This window comes from Mytilus galloprovincialis, chromosome 10 (genome assembly GCF_965363235.1).
Source record: "Mytilus galloprovincialis chromosome 10, xbMytGall1.hap1.1, whole genome shotgun sequence".
Lineage (NCBI taxonomy): Eukaryota > Metazoa > Mollusca > Bivalvia > Mytilida > Mytilidae > Mytilus > Mytilus galloprovincialis.
Window position 1 is genome coordinate 68,882,591 of NC_134847.1, and position 14,694 is coordinate 68,897,284.

The window sequence follows — 14,694 nt, forward strand, 5'->3', positions numbered from 1 at the left end:
CTAATTATCAACATAAACACGCACATTCTTCTCCAATATTGCTTAATATTTATTTAATCTACCAGTAAAACACAATCACAACAAATTAACTCCCTTACTAAATGTACCAATCAAAAAAACCCTTGTTGGTCTATTCGACCTGATTCGTAAACCGCCATTAAATTTCAATACATACATGATTTCAAATAAATACAACCCTTCAATCTTAAATTGTCTAATAACATACGGTGTTTGTTAATGAAGAAGCCATACATGCATTTAAAATTATACCCCTGCTTTTTCAAGCAGGTATTATATACTATAGTGATGATCCGTCCGTTTTTCCGTGCGTTCGTTCTTTGTTTCTGCTTTAATTGGGGCACCAATGAGTATCTGAAACTCTCTGAGCTCCTTGTTCTAATTCACTGAATCCTTCTCACTATCTTAAGCATATAATGCAATTACTCAACTCGTATTGTTTTTGGTTTTTGTTTTATAATTGTTGATGATTTCTCTCACCAAAGCATTGACTGTGCTATTTCTTTATCTGTGGGTATTTATTTTGTATTCGCAAATAACTCTAAACTATTAATATAACTTATTGAAACCCTTTATCTTTGTTTTACTATGACTTTCTCGTGTATAAAGAAAATAACACAGTACATTTCAATTTCACCGATTGTAATGTTGATTTTTCTCCATTTTTTGCTTGCTCTCAAATGGCCTAGTACCAGAATGTCATGCTACAGGGAAGGTAACCTGTCGAAAAACTGTGAAAACAGTATATCACATCGGTTCTACAGTTTCTTATCGGGACAAAACAAAGCTTAGTGCGTGTTTTGAATTTTATGTTAATTACTAGGTTATTTTATTCCGAAAAGAAAGAGAAAACAAAACAAAAGATAAAGACATTTAGAAAATACTAGAACACACCCGCGAAATCGCGGGGAAATAGATCGTATGTAAACTGTAAAAAAATAATATGCTGACTGGAGAATTTCAGGAGAGGTATAAAAATTCAAAGGTACTTAGGGACTGGGCACATTTTTTTGCCCTCCTCCTATTTTCCAAATACCGATTTATATACCTTCTGTTTTTCTGTACTCTATGAACATGCATATATACTTTAATTACTCAATACAGAGAATTTCAGGAGAGGTATCAAAAGTCAAAGGTACTTATATATATATATATATATATATATATATATATATATATATATATATATATATATATATATATACATCAGTGAACGCCATGAATAGTAAAGAGTCCCCCCCCAATATAACCATTGGAATTTATAGTAAATTATAACAAATACAGTAATTCATAGTAAATGTATGTAAGTATATAGAAATATATCCGCAGTGACCGCCGTTGATAGTAAACCATAGGCGGATCCCAGGGGGGCTGGGGGCCCTGTCCCCTTTCGTTGGAAAAAAATTGTTGATTATATGGAGAGTAACGCCCCCCCCTCTTTTTAGGTCAGTCAGCGCCCCCTCCCTTATGAAAAGTTCTGGATCCGCCACTGTAAACTAATTGATAGTAAATAACAAATATTATTCATTTTCGTTTTCCTCCCAAAATAACCCAAACTGAAACACGTTAAGCAAGGATGATACATCCTAGTACTAAAAATGATAACAGAAAGCAAATTCATATACTTTATTTCATAGTCTTTGTATGTTCGAAGTACAGAAAAACACAAACCGGAAGTCTAATCTGACTGAAAGTTTTGTCCAATGACGGGAAAATATCCGGACGCATTCTTTTTCGTTTTTTATCCCAAATAGCCCAAACTTGATGATCATAAGAATGGATGAAAAATGCGACTCTACATGTTACCTATAGGACACAGAGGCATGATGGTTAATTTATTGTGAAAGGAGGAGAAGCGACACCAAAAATGAGGTCTTCTCGTTTAATAGTATAGATAATTAAACAGCAAATTATTCAAGTCACTGAGTTCGATGATATCTGTGTATTTCTATGGCTTTGATTGAGTCATAATAGAGGTAGGTAATTTAAAAACGTATCAACCGTATCGTATACATTGACGTATTCGCATCTGCAGATTTATCAAAAAATGTTATGTGATCTCGAGCTTAAGAACCCTGTACGTTCGAAACAATTAACATTCACTTTCAAAATTTGCAATAGTAGTGTTTTGTAAAAATAATAATAAGGGGGGTTATCAACTACTTTTGTATGTCCTTAAAAGAGAGTCAATGTAGGGCAGGTACACGAATATCGTACACATTCCTTTAATAATCTAGTTAAAAAATATTTCAAGATCTCACATGAATAAACACACACAGAAAATCAAATGTACTACTTATATATACATGTATGGAACTTTGAATATTGTTCATTTGCGATGTTATCATAAGAGGTAATAAAAACACGAGTTGTCTTCAGATGTCATATAAATACATGTACTTTAAATAAAACAGTACTGAGTACCCCTCTATTTGTCAAACAACAATTTTGGTTCTATGTGAGCACAAGTTAGCACACAAATAAACGATTTTACCGTATTCACTCCTATTATGCCTGTCAGCTGTTCCAACTATCCGGAATATCTTTAAAAGTCGGATTACATGTTCCTCAAAAACTCGATATTTCCTAATTGTTATGTTAATTTTTGCATTAGAAATTAATCATTTGCTCATTTGCATTATTGAAAGTTCATAAAATTAAAGCTCGAGATCACATACTGTTTTTTGATAAATCTGCAGATGCGGATACGCAACGTAAACGATACGGTCGATACGTCTTAAAATGACCGACCTCTAGTAATAATGATAATTAATCATACTAATAACGTTATATTGCAATTAGCCTATAATTGGTATTAAATAAACTCATCATAGATACCAGGACTAAATTTTGTATACACGCCAGACGCGCGTTTCGTCTACAAAAGACTCATCAGTGACCCTCAAATTCAAAAAAGTTAAAAAGGCCAAATAAAGTACGAAGTTGAAGAGCATTAAGGACCAAAATTCCTAAAAGTTATGCCAAATACAGCTAAGGTAATCTATGCCTGAGGTTGAAAAGCCTTAGATTTTCAAAAATTCAAAATTTTAAACGGCTGCAATTTACTTTTATAAAAAGTGTAGTAAATAATGACACAATAACCCAAAAAAAATAAATAACATTTCCGAAAACAATAATAAACAAACGCTGCCTTCTGTACATATATACACCAAGGAACTTTTGTATTGTTTTATGACTGGACGATGAAGCGCACCAAACCAGTATATTACTTTTAATTGCGTTGTCTTTACAACTAACACCTAGGCAACATAATGATTATTTTGTCAAATAACACCGATAAGAACTTTAAAAATAAAATAATATTGTTTTTGTCAGTTTAAAAGTACTTTGTTAGAAATAGCTGAACATGAGGGCGGTTCTGCGAAACATACAGAAGAAATCAAGGATCCGCAAATGACACCTGTCTTTTTTAAATAACAATTTAAACATTTACCAAATAATGCCTTTGTTAATAAGAGGTACATTATATGATAAAATCGATTCTATTAGTTCTAGACAGATGACTATCTATATCGTTTACTTCCATTTATTTAACAATGAGTGCAGTTCTGCGAAATATACATTTGAAATCAAGAACCCGCATATGCGACCTTGTTTTTTTTTAAATTACAATACAAACATTCATGAAATAATACTTTTCAGTGATAGATTATATAATTAGATCGGTTTCTATAGTACTAGGCAGATGAAGGTTAGAGGTTTGTGTATGTAATTAGTGGTATTTTCCTATTCTTCTAATTCGCCTGTAAAATAGAGAAACCGTATCTAATGTGCCGTCGCTTAATTGATCATAGGAAGTCAAAATACTTTGAAATATCAAGGAATATGTCACTGTACTGATTTTTTGAAGGATTGAAAGATTTTAATCATTTCGAAATAAAGTAATTTCACCAAAAGATTTCATCAGTTTTTTTTTTAAATTACCGAATTAGAAGCAAATAATACGTTTGTATCACTACTTGACAGACACACTACATTGTTATTGTCCAAAAAAAGTAGAGCAGCAAGTAGATAATATGGAAAATTATCATAGTGAAGTTATGCAATGGATTTTGTCAGTGGAGAATCCCAAAATATTGTTATGTTTTAAATTTGTCATGTTCTAAATATCAACATAAATGTTTACATTCTTCTCCAATATTGCTTACCATTTATTTAATCTACCAGTAAAACACAATCACAACAAATTAACTCCCTTACTAAATGTACCAATCAAAAAACCCTTGTTGGTCTATTCGACCTGATTCGTAAACCGCCATTAAATTTCAATACATACATGATTTCAAATAAATACGACCCTTCAAAAACTGTTTGATTCTAATTTTGTTAATCTTAAATTGTCTAATAACATACGGTGTTTGTTAATGAAGAAGCCATACATGCATTTATAATTATACCCCTGCTTTTTCAAGCAGGTATTAAATACTATAATGATGATCCGTCCGTTTTTCCGTGCTTTCAATCTTTGTTTCTGCTTTAATTGGGGCACCAATGAGTATCTGAAACTCTCTGAGCTCCTTGTCCTAATTCATTGAATACTTTTCACTATCTTAAGCATATAATGCAATTACTCAAATCGTATTGTTTTAGGTTTTTGTTTTATAATTGTTGATGATTTCTCTCACCAAAGCATTGGCTCTGCTATTTCTTTATCTGTGGGTATTTATTTTGTAACTATTAATATAACTTATTGAAACCCTTTATCTTTGTTTTACTATGACTTTCTCGTGTATAAAGAAAATAACACAGTACATTTCAATTTCACCGATTGTAAGGTTGATTTTTCTCCATTTTTTGCTTGCTCTCAAATGGCCTAGTACCAGAATGTCATGCTACAGGGAAGGTAACCTGTCGAAAAACTGTGAAAACAGAATATCACATTGGATTTAAAGTTTCTTATCGCGACAAAACAAAGCTTAGTGCGTGTTTTGAATTGTATGTTAATTACTAGGTTATTTTTTCCAAAAGTAAAGAGAAAAGAACAGAAAAGATAAAGATAAAGACAGCAAATTATTCATGTCACTGAGTTCGGCGGTATCTGTCTACTTCTATGGCTTTGATTGAATCATAATAATAAAGATATTTAATTATACTAATACAATTATAGTGCAATCAAACAACGGTATATTGCTGGGTCTTTCAAGTGCTCCACGAAATCTCTTTCTAAATTATTACCATCTATTTTATCTGCAATCAAAGACGGGCTTCAAAGTTATACTGCCTATTCTAGAGGTGGCGCCAATCAGATGTGGATACTTAAAAAATCCAAAGATCTTTTAAAGTACATACAATCTAACTCTCTTTCATCTTCTCTATACTTTACACAAGTAATTCACATTTAAAACTAAAAAAACAAATTGAAGGAGTTGGTATTGCTTTGTTTCATAAAAAAAATGACCAATGTAGATACAAGTTTCTTGTCTTAGGAAGGAATGAACCCTACTTTGTAAACAAAAAATTCTCTGAAACTGACATTATTAAGATGCTTGATTTATTTTTATTGGCAACATATTTGTTACATTCGGAGGACGTGTTTTTCGACAGACTGTCGGCATTCCAATTGGAACCAATTGTGCCACTCTTCTTGTCGGCTTGTTTCTTTAGTATTATAAGGCTTACTTCAAACAGTAAATTCTTACGAAGAAAGATAAGAAGTTAGCAATATCCTTTAACTCTACTTTCCGCTATATAGATGACGTTCTTTCACTAAATAATTAAAAACTTAATGACTATGTTGAACGCATCTATTCCATCGAACTAGAGATAACGGATACAACAGATACAGTTACGTCGGCCTCATACCTTGACTTACATCTGGAAATGGACAATGAGGGTCGGTTGAAAACAAAACTTTACGACAAAAGAGATGAGTTCACCTTTCCAATTGTGGTTTTTTAAGTAGCAACATTCCAGCAGCACCTGCATACGGGGTATATATCTCCCAACTAATACCATATTCCCGTGCTTGCATTTCCTATCATGATTTGCTTGATAGAGGGTTGCTGCTCAAAAGGAAGCTATTAAACCAAGAGTTCCAAATGATGAAGTTGGAATCATACCTTTTTTTTACGGACACTATCACGAGTAAGTTGACCGTTATGAAATAACCGTTTCACAAATGATATCAGATATGTTCCTTACAAATGTACGTCGTAACTACAATCCCCTTCTCTTTCATGATTGTGACCTACCGAATAAGACTATTTACCGGATTTGTTATAACATGAGCAACACGACAGGTGCCACATGTGGAGCAGGATCTGCTTAACCTTCCGGAGCACCTGAGATCACCCCTAGTTTTTGGTGGGGTTTGTGTTGCTGATTCTTTAATTTTCCATGTTGTGTCATGTATTCTATTCTTTCTTTTTTATCCAGGCGTAATCAGTTTATTTTCGATTTATGAGTTTGATTGTCCCTCTGGTATCTTTCGTCCCTCTTTTACTACACTTTTTGTAAAAGTAAATTGCAGCCGTTTAATACTATATATAGGCTGATTCTAATTTAACTCTATTAGTATAATTGATTATCATTATTATTATGACTCTATCAAAGCCATAGAAGTAGACACATATGTAGACACCGCCGAACTCAGTGACCTGAATCATTTCCTGTTCATTTATATATTCTTCATTTTTTATTTTCTTTCCTCTTTCCTTTTGGAATAAAATTAACCTAGTTATTAACATCAATATTAAAACACGCATTAAGCTTTGTCTTGTCGCTATAAGAAGCTGTAAATCCGATGTGATTACAATTTACTTTTACAAATAGTGTAGCAAATAATAACACATTATCGAAAAAATAAGTAACATAAGTAAATAAATAAAAGCTGGCTACTGCATTTCTTTTTATACATATATACATCAAGGAATTTTGTTTTTATTTATTACTGCACAATGAATCGCACCAATAAAGGTTAAAAGGAAGTAAATAAAGATGACTGACGCTACCTAGACTTTACATCCAAGATAATAGGTAGAAGTAAATTTCTTTTTTGCTGCCTTGGTAATTAGAAATCAAATTGAAATAGTGATAAATGGGTGTTTGCAATTGGTGTAGAAATAGCGAGAAATTTAAAGAAACAGTGACGAGCAATATTTACTGTGCCAAATTTAACAAGGAGTGTTCTTCATTCATACTTTTTCAAAAATTCCCGAACCGTTGAGTACGCTTAAAAAATTCCACTTTTCTATCAAAAAATCTGCGGCACCATATGTGTTGTACCAATTTAATTAAACTCAAAGAGGGTTTGTGATCGTAAATGGTGGTGTTTTTCTTTTCTTTCCAAAATGCTGCTTATACGCTTGTTAAATAAAGAAACCTTTTTTAATGTATCCTAGCTTAATTGATCATATGAACATGATGCAATTGATTCATCACAACGCCATGGACTTTTGAACATACTTTTAAAACTCATAAAAATGGGGTTGTCTGACAAAAATGCTTTTTAAATTCACATAAAATCATGAATTATAACGTTACTTATTCATTGGATTTGTACATCTATAGATGTGTGAATTTACGACAATTTGACTTACAGGAAAGAAAATATATATATATATATATCTTGGGGTTAGCCTACGCATAGGTAGTATAAATACTTTGTATTATCAATGAGCATTTCATTGTACCGGTTTTTTTATGATTTAATGCAGTGGGTCATTGTGAAATTAAGTGATTCTACTAAAAGATTTCATCAGCTGTTTCCAAATAACCAAAGTATTAGCTAATAGAACGTGTTTATCAATACTTGACAAAAGAACTACACTGATATTTTTAAAAAAAGAAATTAGAGCAAGTGTAGATTATATCGAAATTTATTATAAGCTATACCGTCATTTAAATGCTAAAAAAAAGAATCGGTTGATGGTTGGTTGCTCAGCTCCCAGCAGCAAATTTTGCATGAACATTTAGTGGGAGAATATCAAAAATACATACAAGAGGTATGCCCTACAATTGTGCTGGAAATTGATTTGCTACTTAGAAAATGATGTTATATTAGATACGGATAAAAATGAAGTCTTGCAACAGACCCCCGACGTGCCTCTCAAAGAGTTTTTTAATGTATTAAACGTACAAACAGTGTGATGTCTAGACCAGTCAGTTCAAACTACGTGATTGACTCGCAACTAGAAATTGACAATGAGGGTCGGTTGTATACAACACTTTACGACAAATTGCATGATTCCAGCTTCCAAATTCGGAACTTCAATTTCTATGTAGCAGCATTCAAGCAGCGCCTGCATACGGAATATATGTCTCCCAATTGATACGATATTTCCGGGCTTGTATTTCCTATCAAGATTTTCTTGATAGAGGGTTTCTGCTCCCAATGTAGCTATAAAACAAATAGTTCCTAATGGTGAAGTTGAAATCATCCTTTTTTAAATTGTACGGACACCATAACGAATTGAATTACCATAACGGAATATCCGTTTCACAGATGATCTTGGATATGTTCATCATTGATATGGTCATTTTTTATTCGGGCGTCACTGCTGAGACGTTAGTAGACGAAACGCCTATCTGTCGCAAATACTAAATTTAAATCCTGGTATCGATAATGAGTTTATTTCTTTTTGAGATAACTACAATCTTGTTCCTTTCCACGAATGTGAACTACCAAATAAGTATGGTGGACGACATCACCTTCAATAGGGGGGATAGGAGGGGTCCTAATCCCGAAATCCCAGGCTTAAAAACAAAAATCCCGATGTCCTGAATTTAAATAAATTTAAAACCCGACATCCCGAAATCCGAAAAAAAATTCCGGAACCCGAAAGGGTAAATCCCGAAATCCCGAGAAAAGAAACACCCGATAACGGAGTCCCGCTAAAGGTCATATCCCCCCTCTTCAATCTAATTTCATCTGCTTTTTGGCACATTATAATGTAGTAAAACTTTCTGATTTTTGTTCGATAAAAATACAAATAACTGTTATATGCAGGGATATATGTCATCTTTGTGACTTTACTATTTAAGATAAATCTCGTTATATACACTATTGTTTTTATAGATAAGGGCGAATACTAACGTTGTTTCCTGTCAAAACTTTGAAACACTCTGCATTTGTGTGCACCTGTTATAAGTCACGAACCTGATGATCAGTGGTTGTCGTTTGTTGATGTTGTTCATAATTAATGTTTCTCGTTTATGTTTTTTATATATAGATAATACCGTTGGTTTTCCTTTTTGAATGATCTTACACTAGTCATTATCACGTGACCGGAAATCACAATCCAAACATGTTTTCCAATCTCGATTCAGTCATTGGTGACTTGTTATCTCAAATCGAGATCTGCAATACTCTTCAACTTCGTACTATATTTGATTATTTTATTTTTTTAATTCGAGCATCACATATGAGGTTTTAATTGGACAACACATGCATCTTGTGTACAAAATAATAAGCATTGTAGCTTTAGTGTTTTCTCTGCAGTTTATAATTAAACAGTGATGTTACATGATCATTTAATAGTTTGTGTGTTTTGATTAAAAGCATCATGGTAACACACTGGCTATATAATGGAGACAACATACCACCTCAATTGTACCAGTTCGGCCTATCAGACCGACTTTCCATGCTGAATTTTTCGCGTACTAACTTTAAATGCATAACAAGTTCCCTTGAGAAATAATGCTATACCATGACATAATATGTTGACTCCGAGCCAGTTAATTAAGGTATTTCCTTTCACTATAAGTAAGGACCTTACAGTATTTCTACTTCTGATTATTTGGTCTTTCTCACCTTTCCGTTGAAAAACACACAAAAAATTGTTCTGATTATTAGGTCTTTCCAATTTTTCTTCGAAAGACCTTAAGCTTTTCTTCTGATTATTATTATTTTTAGGTCTTTCCATTTTTCCGTTGAGAGACCTATTGCTTTTCTTCTAATTATTATAAATTCTTTCCACTTGTCCGTGGAAAGACCTTATTACTTTTGTTCTGATTATTTATTTATTCATCGGTCTATCTTTTTTAACTTAGCTGTTTGCTGGGAACAGTATCTTTAACGGTAAATGAATCTCGTAGGCTTTTCAGTATACAAATGATGAATTCTTGAACTACACGATACTTCAAGAGATTAATGGAGTTTGGAAGTGTCTGCCTGTAAACTCTCGACACTGCTAATAAATCAACCCCATAATTCCACACGTTAAACAAATACAATGAATTGGTAAGTTCTATCGTAAAGTAGATATATTCTGTCATACGAAATGACCGATATGAGAGTGATTTATTAGATGATCAGTGTTTTATTATGTTTGTGAAATTCTCGTTCACTAGAAAGATATGGACAAAATAGTTTTACAGAATTGTTAGTTGTGACATTTCGTAACACGTGAACTTTATTTGAAAGGGCATGGAGACATTTAATGAGAGTTTTCCCCCTTTTATATCTAATATTAGTCGTATGGTAATATAACTCATTAACATTATCTGGTAGAGTTCTGGAGTATTTTGATTTGAGACCCTTGTTTCATGACTTTGAAATTGGAGTCCAGATCAAAGTTTGATTTGATGTTCTAGATATTGACCTTTGATTTAACTTTTAATTTATTCATAAACAAATTCTGGCAATTTGTGCATTAAGATGCAAGTCATATGAACTTGACGAAATCAACTGAAAATGACATTTTTTAAAACGAAAGTAGCCATTTCTGTACTTATTTAATGTAAAAATACATAGAACCATACATATTTTTGGAATCAGTGACTAGCAAACTTTAAAATTAGACCAAAATTGACATTATTTGAACCGGAAGTAATATCTTACCTCCCGTATTTTAAACAAAAATGTGTAGACACCATTTATATTGTTAATTTCAACGTTGGATAAACTAATATTTGGCACTAAAAATTGCATTTCTAACCGAGTTGTATTATTCTTAACATCAAAATATATCGTTTCGGGTGGAAAGACCTTCAATTGTTCTCATTTTTGTTCTTCAGCACAAACGTTTTTCTTTCGCTGTTTTCTTATTTCTCAAGATATCACTTAGTTATTTGCATTGGTTAATGATATCGAACAGTTAATACGTTTTTAAAACTGACACTGCGTAACAAAAAAACGTTTCAAAAGAGGGACGAAAGATACCAAAGGGACAGTCAAACTCATAAATCTAAAACAAACTGACAACGCCATGGCTAAAAATGAAAAAGACAAACAGAAAAACAATAGTACACATGACACAACATAGAAAACTAAAGAATAAACAACACGAACCCCACCAAAAACTAGGGGTGATCTCAGGTGCTCCGGAAGGGTAAGCAGATCCTGCTCCACATGTGGCACCCGTCGTGTTGCTTATGTGATTACAAACCCGGTAAATAGTCTAATTCGGTAGGTCATATTCATGAAAGGGAAGGGAATTGTAGTTACGACGTAAGGAACATATCCGATATCATTTGTGAAACGGTTATTCCATAACGGTAAACCAACTCGTGATGGCGTCCGTAAAATTTACGAAGGGATGATTTCAACTTCACCATTTGGAACTCTTGCTCAATATAAGAGTTACCTCCCCAAACACTGTTCTTTCTTATTCATCGCAATCGCATAAGAAACCGACAAATTTATTTTACCAAATTGCTTCCCATATCCTCAGGATGAATATTTTGACCGAGGCTATGCATTTGATATAAGTCATAAGCATATCTAACTAGTAAACCATAAGTGATAGAGATATAGGGTCTTTTAATTTGAGATCCTTGTTCCAAAAAATGTAAATAAGTTGAAGGTCAAAGGTCAAGATCATATTTCAGATTTTGATTTTTTTGCTTTTTGGCTAGTAATCATTTTTTTTTTAGTGTAAAACATATCGACAAAGTATTTTTACAGAAATGTTAGTTACGAAATGTCTAAGTACGTTAATCTTATTTGAAAGGGTACGGATTAATTCAATGGATGTTTTCTCCCCGAATAAGATTTATGTGATAAACACATTTATCAAATATGATTAAGACCTAGGGTCTTTTAATTTGAGAACCTTAATTTTTTACATTAAAATGAGCTCAAGGTCATTTTCAAATTTAACGTTCTAGATTTTGACCTTTGCTTTTACCTTATATGTATACATCATAAATTCATGGGACTTTTTGCATACGGTTGCAGGCCATTTGACCTTTGTATTTTTTGTATTGAAACCATATACATATATATTAGTAATCAGCGTATAATCAGCTGTCATTTGTCGCTAGAACTAACATTTAAAACCAAATTTTAATGTTGTCATTCATAAATAAATCCTTACTGGTGGAAAGATCTTAAATTTTATCTGAACAATTTGTTTTTAATAATTAGGTATTTTCACTTTTCCGCAGAAAGACTTATTGCTTTTCTTCTGATTATAAGGTATATCCACTTTTCTTGGAAGACCTTTTGGTTTTGTTCTGATTATTAGGTTTTTCCACATTTCTTGGAAAGACCTTTTGCTTTTGTTCTTAGTATTTATGTCTTTCCACTTTTCGTGGGAAGACATTTTGCTTTTGTTCTGATTTTCTTCTTCTGTCAGATGCTTTTTTGTATAACAACATATCAAAAGTATTTTTGGCCAGTGATGTCGTAGAGTGATGGGGATTTCAAAACTCACCCTGTGCAGCCGAACACTTATTCTTATATGATTTATCTCTCCGCGTCTTCTATTTCTTGAAATCTTTATTTCTCTAAAGCCGTATAAGATTCCAACAAACTGTTTTCAAAAAATTGATCTTCTACTTTAAAGAATGCTTTGGTTCAACTGGTGTGATCGGATGCCATCTTATGGGAGTGTTTTTTATCTTGACCTTTGATAAAAAAAAATTACTGGTTATTCTGCATTTGGTTGTAGACGTTTCACCATTTATCAGGTCAACCGGATATAATCGTATTTTAATTGGAAGTAGCCTATTTCAGACTTATCATATAAAAAAACTCCTAGAATTCCTACTTTTTTTATATGATAGTTTGAAGTAACAAATTACATGAACCAGTAGTGACATTTTCCATCACCTTATCTTAAATTTTATTCTGTATTATCGAGGTGGAAAGACCTTCCAGTGTTTTCTGTACAATTTGTTTTTAAATTATTATTATTATTATTATTATTATTATTATTATTATTATTATTATTATTATTATTATTATTATTATTATTATTATTATTATTATTATTATTATTATTGTTATTATTATTATTATTATTTCTTAAACGACATTTCTCTCAAAAAGTACTCTACATGTTAAAATGATATAAGTTTCAAGTATCTGTTGACCAAAAGCTAGCTTTTGCTTAGGGCACCACCCCTTGTTATCATGCAAACACCTTAACTTAATAAGTAGAAAAAAACGAAGGGTGGAATTAGTTTAGGACCAAAACCTGGTTATTCGTCACATTTTGCTCAAAAAGATTCAAGGACTCATTGGTAGGGTTATGCCCCATTAAAATAAATCGATGTCGGTTGGATACACAAATCAGAAACCGTAAGTTGTAGCCGCCTAGGATAGCTACCAATGCTCATCAATTCATGTGACCATGAAAATAATCTAAGGACAAATTTCAAGGTCATGTCGACTAAGGCGTGTAAAAGACGGCTGATAAAACGTAATAGATGAAATGTGTGTCTTGTCAAGATTTACATTTGTAATGTGGGTCGAAAATTATTGGACCAACTATTTTGGACCTAGGGACCAACACTGTTTATATGGGTCCGAAATGATGATTTTTGCTTATAACTCAAAAGATATTAGAAATAGAAAGAAACTTAACAATGCAAAAGCGTTCAGCATAATATGATCTACAAAGTAAGGACAAGGTCAGAGGTCAAGGTCGCTAGTAACGACACCAAAAACCTTAGCAACCACTATATTTGGATTTAAAAGGCTGTGAATAATATAAATATGTATGTTTTTTTTTATACTGGAAATGACATTTTTGTACCTATCATTGACATGTAAGTCCTTAGCAAGCACTTATTTTTCTAACATTAAAGACTATAATTAGTACATATGACATTTGTAATACTTGAAGCAATATTTTTATCCTTAGGAATATTTTTGTCCTAAGCAACCATTTGTGATGAACATGAAAGTCCTAAGCAAACATATATTTTTTTAACTAAAAGGCTATCAATAAAAAGAAAAAGGAAAGACCTTTCAAATGTTTGTGACTCTTGGTTGGTTGTTTAATGTCTGGTGGTATATATTTGATACCTGTTCAGAACGAGACGTATAGCTAATCATTACAATAGGTAGGTCCTGTAATAATGAGCGTTTAGAAGGGGGATCTTGATTGCCTCCAAAATTTCAGGTAAAATAGAAAGGGACAGACGTTTTGTCATACAACTGGCCACTTGTGTTCCTTCGAAAGAGTTGTTGCAAGGCTATATTACGTGCAGATAGCTTTGCACTTTCTTAACACGAGGAATTTGATTTAAGGGCATAATCAATCATTACAATAATTAGGTTCATTATTAGAGGCACTTTGGGGTTATTTAGACTGCCTCTAATAATCGAGATATATTGAATAGCGCCGATTTTTGTCTTGCAACAAGTAAATTAAGGATCCCTCAATGAGTTGATTCCAGATAAAAAAAAAATGTTTCAAAAGATGCGGATTTTGGTTAATGATTTGGAATATCTCTTTACAAAGATATTTTTGTAATTTGTCACAA

At 32.4% G+C, this 14,694-nt stretch overlaps 1 protein-coding gene across 1 annotated transcript in view; it reads left to right on the plus strand.

Moving 5' to 3' along the window:
- LOC143048243 (superoxide dismutase [Mn], mitochondrial-like) overlaps positions 1 to 14,694 on the plus strand; it is a 368,265-nt gene that overhangs the window by 103,038 nt on the left and 250,533 nt on the right. The window lies entirely within an intron of this gene.